The sequence below is a fragment of the Alosa sapidissima genome, chromosome 7, assembly GCF_018492685.1.
Source record: "Alosa sapidissima isolate fAloSap1 chromosome 7, fAloSap1.pri, whole genome shotgun sequence".
In the NCBI taxonomy this organism is placed as follows: Eukaryota; Metazoa; Chordata; class Actinopteri; order Clupeiformes; family Clupeidae; genus Alosa; species Alosa sapidissima.
Window position 1 is genome coordinate 29,139,634 of NC_055963.1, and position 12,812 is coordinate 29,152,445.

At 41.8% G+C, this 12,812-nt stretch overlaps 1 protein-coding gene across 3 annotated transcripts in view; it reads right to left on the minus strand.

Moving 5' to 3' along the window:
• The window catches only part of casz1 (castor zinc finger 1), a 185,011-nt gene extending 179,280 nt beyond the window's left edge, over positions 1 to 5,731 (minus strand). For 2 of the 3 annotated variants that reach the window (XM_042097009.1, XM_042097008.1), the window contains exons 1-2: positions 5,578 to 5,731; positions 3,323 to 3,390 (exon numbers count right to left, since the gene is read on the minus strand). The gene's annotated coding sequence lies outside the window, so the exon portion shown is untranslated. The remainder of the gene's footprint in view (positions 1 to 3,322; positions 3,391 to 5,577) is intronic. The other variant, XM_042097010.1, reaches the window with a different exon arrangement.
• Between the last annotated feature and the right edge of the window lie 7,081 nt (positions 5,732 to 12,812).

The following is a 12,812-nucleotide window of genomic DNA, read 5'->3' on the forward strand; positions in this document are numbered from 1 at the left end:
AAGGGAGGAGGAGGTTGCCATCCCAGCCCCTAGAAGCTACACAGAGGAGGGGATGGGGTGGGAGATCGGTGGAAAGATAGAGAGGGAGGAGTGGGGAGGTTGCGGATGTGGAAATGGAGGTGGTGGGGGTGGGTGGGCAGTGCAGAAGAGATGCTCCTACAGGTGCTCAAGTACCAGGGCAGGCACAGCGTTTGCTAGTCCCAGTGGCTTAGCCTTGTTCTTCCACAACACTTTCCACCTCAACGCCAGAGAAGGAACAACAACATGAGGGAAAAATATATATGAGGGTGTGTATATATATATATAGATAGATAGATAGATAGATAGATAGATAGATAGATAGATAGATAGATATCAAGGAGAGCATTATGGATATAGAGGCTTTGCATTTCATTCCTAACCTTTAAAAGGGCAAAATATGGAGCGAATGGAGACGGCGAAGGCCCACAACATCTGTCTGAGGCTAAATCATCTTTACATGACAATGGGGAGTAGAGACGGCATTCCAGTCTAGGCGACAAAGGGCATCTCCCTCTCTGTGAGTGCATCCTGTGGCGTTTGTGCACTTGTTTGTCGCACTGCCTGCCCATGCGCAAAAATTCACTCTCCGAGACCATTTAAGATGACCCAGTGTTCTGACTTGTTTGGACATGAACTCATTTCAGACAGTGGTTTAGTCGGGGAAAATAAACCAGTTAAAAATCTCTCTGCCGTGTGGCCATAATATAAAGAAAAACAATCCAATAGAGAACATCCTGTTAAACTAGTCTTGAGCTGGTGACTAACCCAATCTATCTCTCATTAGGTCCTTCCCCCTTGTCTTCATCCCGCAATCACATAATCTTTTTGAGTAATGAATAAAATGGGCTCCTACAGTAAAACATGTGCATGTCTACAACTGACAATACTGGCTTTCTCTGGCCAACAAAACCCAATAATTTCCTTGCTTGCTCATCATCTCATATCACATTTGTGTGTGCAAGATGCACGCTTTAATTGGAGTTTGCATTGCCAGAGCAACTCGAGTTGAGCCACCCCGTTGTCAAAATAAACAAACAAGCCCAATCTTAGCAAATAATGCCTGTTATCACCCTGTGAGAACTCTGCTGGTAAGTGCTCTAATCCAGCGGATTAAAAATAGCCATGAGTTCTTCAACTTTATTTTCCATTAGCTGAGGTGGCGGAGCCCCTCGCTCTGAGCGTCTGTCTGACATCCTCTACACCCCCCCCCCACACACACACACACACACACACCACCGTCCTGGCCCCCGACCATGGTGGGACTACAGGGGCAGGAGCCGTCTCTGTGGAGCAGGCAGACAGGGATGGCCATGCATGTGCCTCTGTCCCCACTAACCTTGGCCAAGCGTTAGGATTACCTTGCATTTACTCTCCATGCTCCGTCTTTCCTTAAGACTTATTAAGAATGATAATGAGCTCGGGAAAGGGCCAGCATGTCCCTTTCTCTGTCTTATGTGGCGAGTATGTGTACTCTCTCTACCCCCCCCCCCCCCCCCCCCCACCTCTATCTCTTTCTCTGACACACACGTAAATACACACACAGACACACACGCACACATGCATGCATGCATTTCCTCTCTTTCTCTCCCATGCCCCCACCCTCTTCCGTAGCTCTGCCTTTCCCTCCCTCCCTTTCCCTCCCTTTCTCTCTCTCTCTCTCTCTCTCTCTCTCTCTCTCTCTCTCTCTCTCTCTCTCTCTGTGTCTCTGTTCAGTATTGAAAGGGCTCTGGACAAATTACCAAAAAGGCCATTTTCATCTATGAAGTGAAGGCTTAAATCGATACTTATTTCATGCCTTCAAAATCAACCCTATATTACTGTTGTCGGCATGATTTGTTTATTTTGCAGGAGAATTTTCGTGCTCTTTCTGTCAAGGGGAAATGCTTGGGATGCAATTCACCTTGAACCTCAATTATATTGGATTTCTCTACTGGTTGATCAAGCATGCAAAAAGGACATTTCCCCCGCACTAAAATAAAAATAATAACGATGATTAAACAAACATGAGCGCTATCCGTGCTTATGCGTCGCAAACAGTACACTTTACAAGGGAAGGGTGTATGACTGGTGTGAATTTGGATACAAAATCATTACATCTTGCAATTTACAAAGAGGAGGTGTGAAGAACCAATTGCATTACATCTTGGGAGCTACTATGCATGGTCAGAAGTGATGGATGTATATTTCCATATTAAGGGGGCCCTGGTTGAAATCAAATAAATAACCCAAGGCCAAAGGGCCACCAGTTCCTTAATACCTGTGTTACAACACAGAATTTTACCTAAATCATAAAGACCCACACACAATGTAAATAATATTTCATAACTAAATTAGTAAAGACTTGCTATCTTGAATAACTCAGTATAAATTCACAGCCAATTTAACTGAAGAACTCTGACTTGTGCAGAGACATAAACTATAATCTCTTATTTTTCAAATTGAGCTAGTAGCCAGCCATAACACAAATCAGATTTGTTAGCAATCACTTGTTTATCAAGTTTCCATGATCTGCTCGTCTCAAAAGGTTGTGATAACAGAAAGCTGTGACGAGAGAGTGGCAAGGAAGAGAAAGAGTGGGAAGAAAGGGACGGAAGGCCTGAGAGCGAGGGAGGAGAGCGTGGCAGATGGATGTGGCCAGCCTGCATCAGCGCCAAGGCAGACGAGCACCTGCAAAACTGGCAATGACAGTGCAGGCTGGCCCGCATCCAGATGGAAATACACCTTCGGACACCAGCCACATGCCGACAGATTCCAAGAGCACAGCACAGCGGCCCCGCAGCACCGCAGCTAAGGGGATGGAGGAACCAGCGCCAACGCCACACCACACCACATAACCACCGGCAACCATCAAATACAACACACCCGACACATTACAGCTCTCCACTAAACACATCCAGATACTGATGGGTATTGACGAGAAGTTGGTGGAGATTTTGATCATTCAGAATGCACAGGTGGTTTAACCCAAATGTGTTATGCCATCGATTTGCCACAGTGTGATGATGATGATGATGATGACGATGACGATGAAGGCGATAATACAACGATGATATCATCAAATATGCAGACAGGCCAGCAGGAGACAGTAAGAATGGATTTCATCTTAAAGACTCCTGTGCAGTGTTGGAAAATAATCCTCATAATAAGGTCTTTATATGGAGCACAGTGTGTGTGAGATGATGTCACAAACAAACACGGGCACTTGTGATAAACAAAAATCACCAAGCCATAATCATAGTGAAGCACATGAAAGGCAAGAATATCAAAAATGTTTGAGAGAAAAGAGAGGTTTGATGTTTACCTTGTGCTCTAACACCACGGGCATGTTTTTTAATATGAGAGATGGATTTCTTTCGGTGATCGCTCTAACTGAACACAGAGGGAAGGGGGGAGAGAGAAAAGCAGTAATTAATTACTTATGTGAGCAATTGCATGGGGAAGACAATAAACCTGCCTGGTCGCCATGGATATGACATATTTGCTCTGAAAACAACACAATAATTAGCAAAGGAGGGAGATCCGGTGAGAATATGGTAACTCCAGGGTTTAAAGTGCCACTGATCTTTTCTCTACACTCCTGCTACTAACATGCCGAGGATAGCAACACCATGCATTAACAAAGACATACTGTATTAGAAGATATACACTATCCACAATTGAGGCAAATCATGTATCATGAATAAATACCTTTAGGTCACAACCACTCAGTGGTTTGTTTATGCCTCCTAAGATGTACAACAAAAAATTACCAGAAAAGGAGGATAACAGGTATGAGAAAGCAAAAATGCATCTGAGATACCAATTCACTTATGGAAAAGTAAAATAATATTTTGTGTAGACTTTCTACAAGACGATTCAGAAACTTTCCTGAGAAAACTTGTGTTTTAGAAGTAACTTAATGTTCAATCAAATTGACCTTTGATACAAGCACAAAACTGAAGCTCTCATCTCAACTCTCTCTCTCTCTCTCTCTCTCTCTCCCTCTTTCTGTTTGTGTGTGTGTGTGTGTGTGTCTGTGTTTGACTGAGGTGAGGTGCTTAGACTTTTTTTTTTTTTTTCATTTCAGTAAATATACGAAGGGGAGAGCATTTTAGGCCTATGTTTAACATGCTTGTTTTTTGTTATTTCTGTTGAAATATTAAAGTATATGCATTTCTTTTTGTAAATTTACATGTTATCTGTATAACATCTATCTTCATCTCATTCTCGGTAAATAATATGAACATTTTATCCATCTCATAGGTTACTAAAGTTGCTCACTGTATCGATGTAGCCTATAGCTGCACAGTATACAGTCTGTCGAAACGCTCTCTGTCAAATAGCCTGAAGCCCAGACAGGTGGGCTTCTTCCTTACGTTAAAAGCAATTTAATAAAGCGGGGAGTAGCCAGTTAATCTATTCAACACTAACTTTAGTGTCTACTTGCCTGAGATAGATTGTCTATCTGACTGAGACAGAATAGAAGCTACTGGGTATGAGGTTTGCACAGCAAACTTGATGTAATATTTTACTATTAGGCTACATTTCACGACAGCCAGTTTACAGGAACGCCACGAAGAGCCTGATAAATTTATCCGAGTTTTCGTAAGACCATGCCGACCATTTTACGTTGAAGTTCGGTAAACTTCCGCATTTACACGCGGCAAATCAACTAACATATAGTTTCAGTGCGTCGTGCTGTCATGATGACAGAAATATGAAGAACTGTAGCCAGGACCATGTTGTAGTCTCACAAATTGAATTCACATGAATTTACATCGGTATAGTTTCGATTTACACAATCACCTGTAAAGTTAGTGAATAAGCAAGGCTACGACAGATATAATCTCGAAGGTCGATAACCTTAACGCGCAAAATTCAGCATGGGGAAGGATACCTAACTACAATCCAAAACACCGCCTGTCTCGGTGCCGAGAGACTTGCCCTGGGTTGAGTTAATCACTGTCTGATTTGACAGTTTTGACTACTGTACTGCCTGTGTCCTGATTCAAAAGGATTGACGCTAGAAAACCTGCCCGGTACTTTTAATCTCATAGCAAAAGCAATGCGCTGTTTCACGCACGGAAAAATATATTTATTGTTCACTGATATACAACGTGCCTTCATGTTGTCATGCTTGAGTAGACTGTAACCAGAGACGAACACACAAACATGAAGTTGCAGGCTACTTCTTGACAACTTGGGGATTGAAGCGACTTTTCTTTTGGAGCCGTATACTTCGTCGTTAAAGTTTGCTGGTTTAGTCTCAGCTTTGCAATAGCTAAGTTATCAAGTACATTACACAAGTGATACCCGTTAAGGTTTATTTACCGGGTCGCTGAAATGAACCGCTCGTTGATGCTTGAGTTAAGGGCTAGGGGTCCGGTGGCGTCTATCGTCCGTAAGGACAACTGATTGAGCATAAAATCGAGATACATTCACATATTTTACGTCAAGTTAAGGTCATTTGGGTCTGAGTCGACTAAAGCAAAACCATTTACTTTATTGGCTTTTAGCGTTTTAACTCATCTCTGAGGAACTGAAGGCGATAGTTGAGGCGAAAATTAAAACTCTTACCTGTACTTCTTCGTCTTTCGGTGACTTTCTCAATTTAGGTGAAATGTGTGTTTAAGGTGAATGACATGAGAGCATGCGTGATCAAAGTTGCCTCGGTTTTTTCAGTTTTTCTTGTTTTATTATTGCATTTTCCTATTTCTAACATAGTGCGAGTCGCCCGGAAGATCTGCCCTGGAGACCGCTTCAAAGTGGGAAGAGGAGTCCTTAATTGAATTTCTCAGTTTAGCAGCTGTGAGGCGGAAAAGCTGGAACGGAGTACGGTTGTGATTCACTCATTCCAGTCTTTCAGACCATAGTTACTTGCAGTAGGCCTATCAGTTAATATAAAATACATTTCACATGAAAGTTACGGTTTGATGATCAGAGATTTGGCTAGTCTATCTACTGATGTCAATTTATGTTAAGCTTAAGCTATAAAGTCACATATCAAACAGTGTCCAGTTTCTGACATACTTCCCTTGTCAAATATGAAAGTTCTTTTGGAAAAATACACCCATTTGTGTGTGTGTGTGTGTGTGCGCTTTGTGTGTTAAATTGACCCCTTACATCAGCACTTGTCTATCCTGAGAACACACAGAGAGAAGTGAAATCTTATTGTCATATGCTTTATCTAACTTATGAAACAGCATAAGTTTACTGTCCAAATACAGCTGTGTGAATGTGCGTTTTTACAGTCAAAAGCAGAAGTATATGAAAACTGCTATTCCTGTTATAAGGCCTATAACACATTCAGGCCTCTCTGCTCTGTTCTTACAGCTAAATATTCTGGCCATAGGACGCCTCTGAGGGCATTTCTGGAACACAGCCCAGCAGCATCAGAGACGCTGTGATAATGTATTTTAAACTCGAACTTTCCCTTATCTAAATTCTGCAGTCTTGTGAACTATTGGCAAACAGATTATTGCCAATTAGCAGTTTTGTGAGGTGTCCTGCTATACATAATAAAGAATCTAGGCAAGGATCAATAACAGCAGTCAACTAACAAGCAAGGTAGCTCTTTGATCTCTTAAGTTACTCTGAGTTTGGAGTGGGCAGTATTTATACACTCACGTAGGCCCTACAAGCTCAATTCTGATGGATATGCTTCCTTGCTGTTGCAAAGCTTGCATCCTCTTAAACAAGACTTTTTGTACATATCCCTTCATGCTCGTTGCAAAATACCTGAGGATCAAACTGCATGAAATGTACCTCCAACAGGGCTCCACAAAATTCCCTGAAGCTCTAGATAAATATAAACATCGGAATCTAATGAAACAATATATTTGAGTGTTAGACGGTCATAGCTCTAAAGTGAGTGGGATTTATGGTTGCTCAATATGGATAAGAATTTTTTTTGCTAACAATTTGGACACTGTAAGCATGTAATATCTTAACTTTTCTCAGCAGTGAGTAACCTCTCACACCCTCAGTCATTAATTCTGAATAAAAAATATTTCAAATGTACCCATTAATAAATATTAGAGGACATGTGCATAGTTCAAATCCCCATCCCATTATTGGGAGTGGGGTATGGTTACAATTCGTACATATTTAATGTTGATGTAGCTCAGTCATGTTCTGTGGCTCTGATCGTGTCCTGTGGTTTAAACTGTCTGGGTCAACAGACTTCAAAATGCTCTGTTTGAACTGAGCGTTAATGTGTAGGGTATTTTGTGATGAAGACAGGCAATATCAAATTTCTTGTTCATTTCTTAATTAATTTATGATTAAAATGTTATCTTACAAGCAAATCCAAAACACATATTGATGCAGAACAACCATTTCCCCCCATTTAAGACGTTATCAAATCATTTTGGTGATGAGTATCCAGGCCGTTTAACTCTACAACATATCACTGGTGTAAGGTTGCAGGGAGAGGTAGCACATCCATCAGCTAGTTCTCCTGATGTAGCAATACTGCAATACAGAATAATAAAGGGGTACGAAAGACCAAAAATCAATAGATTATCCTGCAGATCACTTCTGATTCAGTAATGATCCAGTACATTTATTGCTATGCATTGATTCATTAGGTTTGCTGTCAAGGGCAGACCCAACAAACCCCTAGCCTACTGACTCCTTTGCCATTGCCATTCCTAATTATGAAACATTAAAAGCTAATCACAAAGTATAGCACAAGGTTATAAAAGCCATACTGTATGGATGGACCACTTAGTGCAATTATTCCACCTTCTTTATCAAAGGGTCTCTGAACAGGTTGTGCATTCCTAACAATATGCAAGGTTTTGATAATTTTATTCTTCTTCCAGTTTTGGATTATTGTTGGACTGGATGCAGACCTCATGGCATTAACCAGTCCACATTCCCAAATCTTAGTGTGTTAGTTCTCACATCTTCATTTCGTGCATTGTATGCAAACATGGTGATGGTGGGACTTGTAAATAATAATTTACACACTAACACACTATGGGAAAATGTACCTAGTATGACCAAAATATAGTCTGTTTTATACCATCCAACTACCAAAACAGCACAACATAAGTATAGATTGTCTAATCTTATGAAAAGAAGGGTATTCTAAAAAATGGCAAGTTCCTGCAACATGAGCACAAGCAATAAAATCTACATTGTTACAAAAGCAATTAAGGGGGGTCATTAATTGATCATAACCTTTCACATTTTTATGCACAGACATCTGGATGCTTTGCAGGGGAAATCCACATAAGAAGATTGCAGTGTGATCAGCACGAGGTAGACTTGTGGAAGCCTTTTGAAATATATCCTTTACGTTTGTCGAAGGCCTATGCTGGATGTTCATACAGTGCTAAGCTCTGGGACTACTGAACAAGTATTCTAAGGGATATGTTGGCTTGCTCTGAGTGTAAGTGTAATGTCTGCTTGGCTCAAGCTTCTTCGTTAGGTCATTAAATGGTGTTTTAAGAAGGATATCCTGCAGCTAATGTCATTTCCATGGCAGCAGTGAGATGAAATGATGAGCCTTAGCTACACAAGTCAAACAGAATCTATACACAAAGCAAATAAGGATTTCACACAGTGTTTGTCTGAATATGATAAGTATTTGTAGATGGACCAAATTATTTTAGACTCTTGCTTCCTTTTGTGGGATAAAAATAATTATAGAGTGCTGTTTTGCCACTGTACAAGATTTCATTGCAGGGTATAGTTGCTGTTTTTGTTTCACATGTAATCATTTAACTACTATGTTTTGATGAAGTGTAAGACTTGGTAACGATAACTGCTGTTTTGTGGATTGGAACCTCAATATGTGTGAGTGTGCACTTCTGTGAGCCAATTACGGTTACGCACGTACCATAGGCTACGGTCGCTTCAAGGCGCAGCTCAACTCTCCATCCGTCCAGTTGCACTGCATTTAGTAGAGGTCACTGACACCGACGCAGTCTTAAACAGATTTCTACGTGCACTCTCAAATAGAGAAATGTCATAGAGATGTCATAATGTTCTGTCACTGCCTGCTGCAAAGGAAAGCTTTGCAGAAAGAGCCAGCAGCCGTGATGCCCAACTCGACTCCCAAAGAACAAATATGTCTGTCAAATTCATCACATATTGTGACACATATGCCATGATAAATACAATTCACTGCAGTGCAATTTCATAAAAAGCTATAGGTATATCTTGCATATTGCCCATAACTGGATTTCAGCTCAATATTTTAAATTTCATAGTGCTTTAGTGTACACTCATCTATAAAATACAATTTCATTCAGAAAATGTCAATATTTTAAGTTCTCTCTCTCTCCTCCTCCCCCTTGCATCTCTCTCTCTCTCACTCTCTCTCTCCTTTCTTTCTCCCTCTCTTTAATGGGAAAGTGACATTTTGCTTTAGTCAAACAGCTGCCCTCTGTAAGATTCCCAGTCATCCGGCAAAGGGAGCGAGATCAAGGTCGACTGTGATTCCCAGTCACATCGCATGGAAGGGCAGGCAACTGGCATTCACCTTAATTAGATAAAGACATGTACAAATGTCCTCTGGAAACAGGCGCCTGTCTCCACAATGGAAGCTAGAAGTGATGGCAGCTGCCCATGTTCAGTAAACAGGGAGCATTTCTGAAAGGTGATGGGGGAAATTGGAGTGAGGTGAGGAGGTGGGTTGGGGGGAGGCTGAAGAGAGGGTGGGGTGCAGTGGGGGAGGGGGGGGTTGTCCACGATATGGACAGCTGTTCCTGTTTCCATCCGGAGCACCGGTTTGAAGTTAATGCTTTCGCCACTGTCTTGTGTAAGATTTGCTCCATGGGTGAGCACGGAGTGTAAGTCTGCGAGCGGCATTACGTCAGGCTTTAAAAGCCCCTCTGTGTTCGAACAGAGACATGCCCAAGCAGATATACAGTGGACCTTAAGGTCGTCCATAAAACAGATTTGTGCAGGGACAACGCCTGGGATGCATCCTAATGACTGCATCCAAAAAATATGGCACTTGGCAAACATATGGTAAACGTGTCAGCATATTCCGACGTGTCTCGTATGCAACAATCTGTTTTTTCACTCTATTTACATGTCTGTCTGGTGCACACAATAACAGGTAGGTGGTTACTTCCTCAATCACTTACACAGGAAATGGAGGTGTGGGGCTTTTTCAGAGCATTACAGCATCAGTAAATCAAAACATGGTGAAAACAGAGAAGGATCCTCACATTTCATTCGGCCAACAAACTTTTCAACACATAATCTTTCCAAAAAAACATGAGGAACAACTCATATCATGTAAAGGTTCAACACAGTAATGGTTCTTCTTCCATGTCAAGAACCATTTAAGTAGCCTACCTTTATATTTCTTATTGTGTAGTATGTACACAAACTGGACATTTCCCCATTTAAATATTTTCCCATGCATAACCACCATAATTTGAATACTTCTATTACCAGAAAAAATATAATTCATTCAATGGGAGACGGCTAATTAAAACTAATATGGATGATATTAATGTATTTATTAATACTGTCAACCAACAATGCTCGTCATCGGACCATATGGTGCTAATAAGATATCTGGGCACAGAGTTTAGAATCTAATTTTAATAAATTCTTAATCAGCTTGTGGGATACTGAAACAACATAGTTAATCGAAATGTGTGGAGTCAGCAAGGTCCTTTGCAGTCGTGGTCTTTAATAAGATTTGAGAGGCATTAGAACAACACAGCAGTCAATGTCACGTTGAGCCGTTCCCTCTGTCTGTAACCCAAGTGTGTGCGGAGAGGGGGGAAAAGACAGGGAGAATTAAGAGCGCAGGGAGGAAAACATGGTCATCTGTTTCAAAAGAGCTGGAATCGGATCTCAGGGGGGGTGAAAGAGAGAGAGAGAGAGAGAGAGAGAGAGAGAAGAGGTGTGTGTGTGTGGGGGGGGGGGTGTTGGAGGTACTGTATATCACATATCATCCTCCTCTGATCGTTCACGCTTTCTAATTACAGAAGGTGAGGAGGGCCATCATTTTATCGTATTTGTTTTGCATCACTGCAAAAATAGAAAATGAGGGCTTGCAGAGCTGTCCCAATTTACTTCGTTTCGACCTTGATTAAAAGAAAATTAATTGCCACATCTCTCATTATGTTGCAGACGGCATTTGATGACTGGAATGGAGAAAACTAAAAAAAAAAGAAGAAGAAGCAGAGCAGAGCCTTGCAGGGAGTGTGAGCTCGACCCGCTTGTTCAGGAGACAACACACTTCTCTAATGATGAAAATAAACAGGCCTTTTAACGCAACCATCACAAGACAATGTCAAAGATATTAGTCTTAATATCACAGCTCTTTCCTTCATGGTGCTTAACAGTGGAGGAGACCTTGTAACTTTGGCATTCTTCATACCGCATTCCTCTCGCCCGCAGAACAATTAAAAGCAGAGAGGCTGCTGGTGTATGATGCCTGTTTTGTCCTGGAGATAAAGCACAGATCGAACAAAGGAAGCAATAATGTATGCCTTTCAGTTGCAAAACTTTGTCCTTAGAATCGTCAGTTTTGATGTGAAAATGCTTTTGCTTCAGATACATCTGAGATGAATGCATTTGATGGAATTTAATGAAGAATTTGATGGAATTTGAAAATGAGCAAGAACATTTTTCCAGAAACTTGATATATTCAACTTGCACGAATGTGCTTTGAGGGTTACCATAAATACTCCTCCACTGAAGTTATTTCATGGTTGTATGCAAATCTATTCAAAGCTTTTATGTGTAGATGTAATAAGAGTTTTCTACATGGAAAACATCACTGTGCTATTCCATTTGCCATTTTCCCCAGAAAATGCCAATCATTGTGCTTGTTTTTGATTATGTGTTCTTGACAGAAAATAGCTAACTGCGTCATTGCTGCTTCATTCTCACCCAAAACTGAAAATATGTCTTTTATCTTAGACATAAATCTATTAGACTAATCTACCAAACCCCTCTCAAACCCCCCACCTCTCCTGGGTCCTCTCCTCTATTTTGGTTAAGCCACCATATGTCTCCGCGGATCAACTGTGGAACTTTTCACAGAGCGCGGTGTATGATTACATGAGAATTTCTCACAGACAGGGTCTCCAGAAGGGAGCAAAACGCGAAATGCTATTTTAGAAACGAAATCCTCGCCACTGCACCTGTCCCCGTCTGAGAGCGCCGTGGGGCCAGATGCCCAAAGGGGACGAAAGTGGGCCTCCAAAACACACACACACACACACACACACCTCAGTCTGAAATATTTATTTGCCCGCTGAAACACTCCTTGACTGGGATGTTGTGGGGAGGTTGGGAGCGGAGGTTGGTCGGGGTGAGACAAAGGCTACACTGTGCCCGCTACACTTGTTCCAGTATTCTAATCTACACTTCTCCGTTGGGGCTTCTGTCCCCCTCAGCTGTCTGACGCGCGTTCCGCTCCCTCTGCCCACAGGCGTTTGTTTGTTCGTTCGCTCATTCGCCGGCCCCTAGCCTCGCCCGGCGCCCGCCAGTGCTCTCCTGTGGCCCAGCGCGGCGAACGCCCATCCATCCGTGCTTCAAACTCAATCAGCGCCAATGGAAATGAGACCCTATTGTTGGGTCTGGCACTGATATGTGGCAACAAGTGAGGCATGTATTTTGATAATGTCGCCGCCACTGTGATGGGCTGAGAGTGTACGTCGCATGAAAATGAAATGGAATTATGTCGAGAACAAAAAGGAAAAAAAAGGGAGGGGAAAGGCAAGAAGTGCTATCTTCATTTTATGACATGCAAAACTCATGTATTTGCATCAGTGCCTTGCCTATCTGGTAAAGTTGCATTCCTGCTGCATAGTTTTGGCTACTCCTCA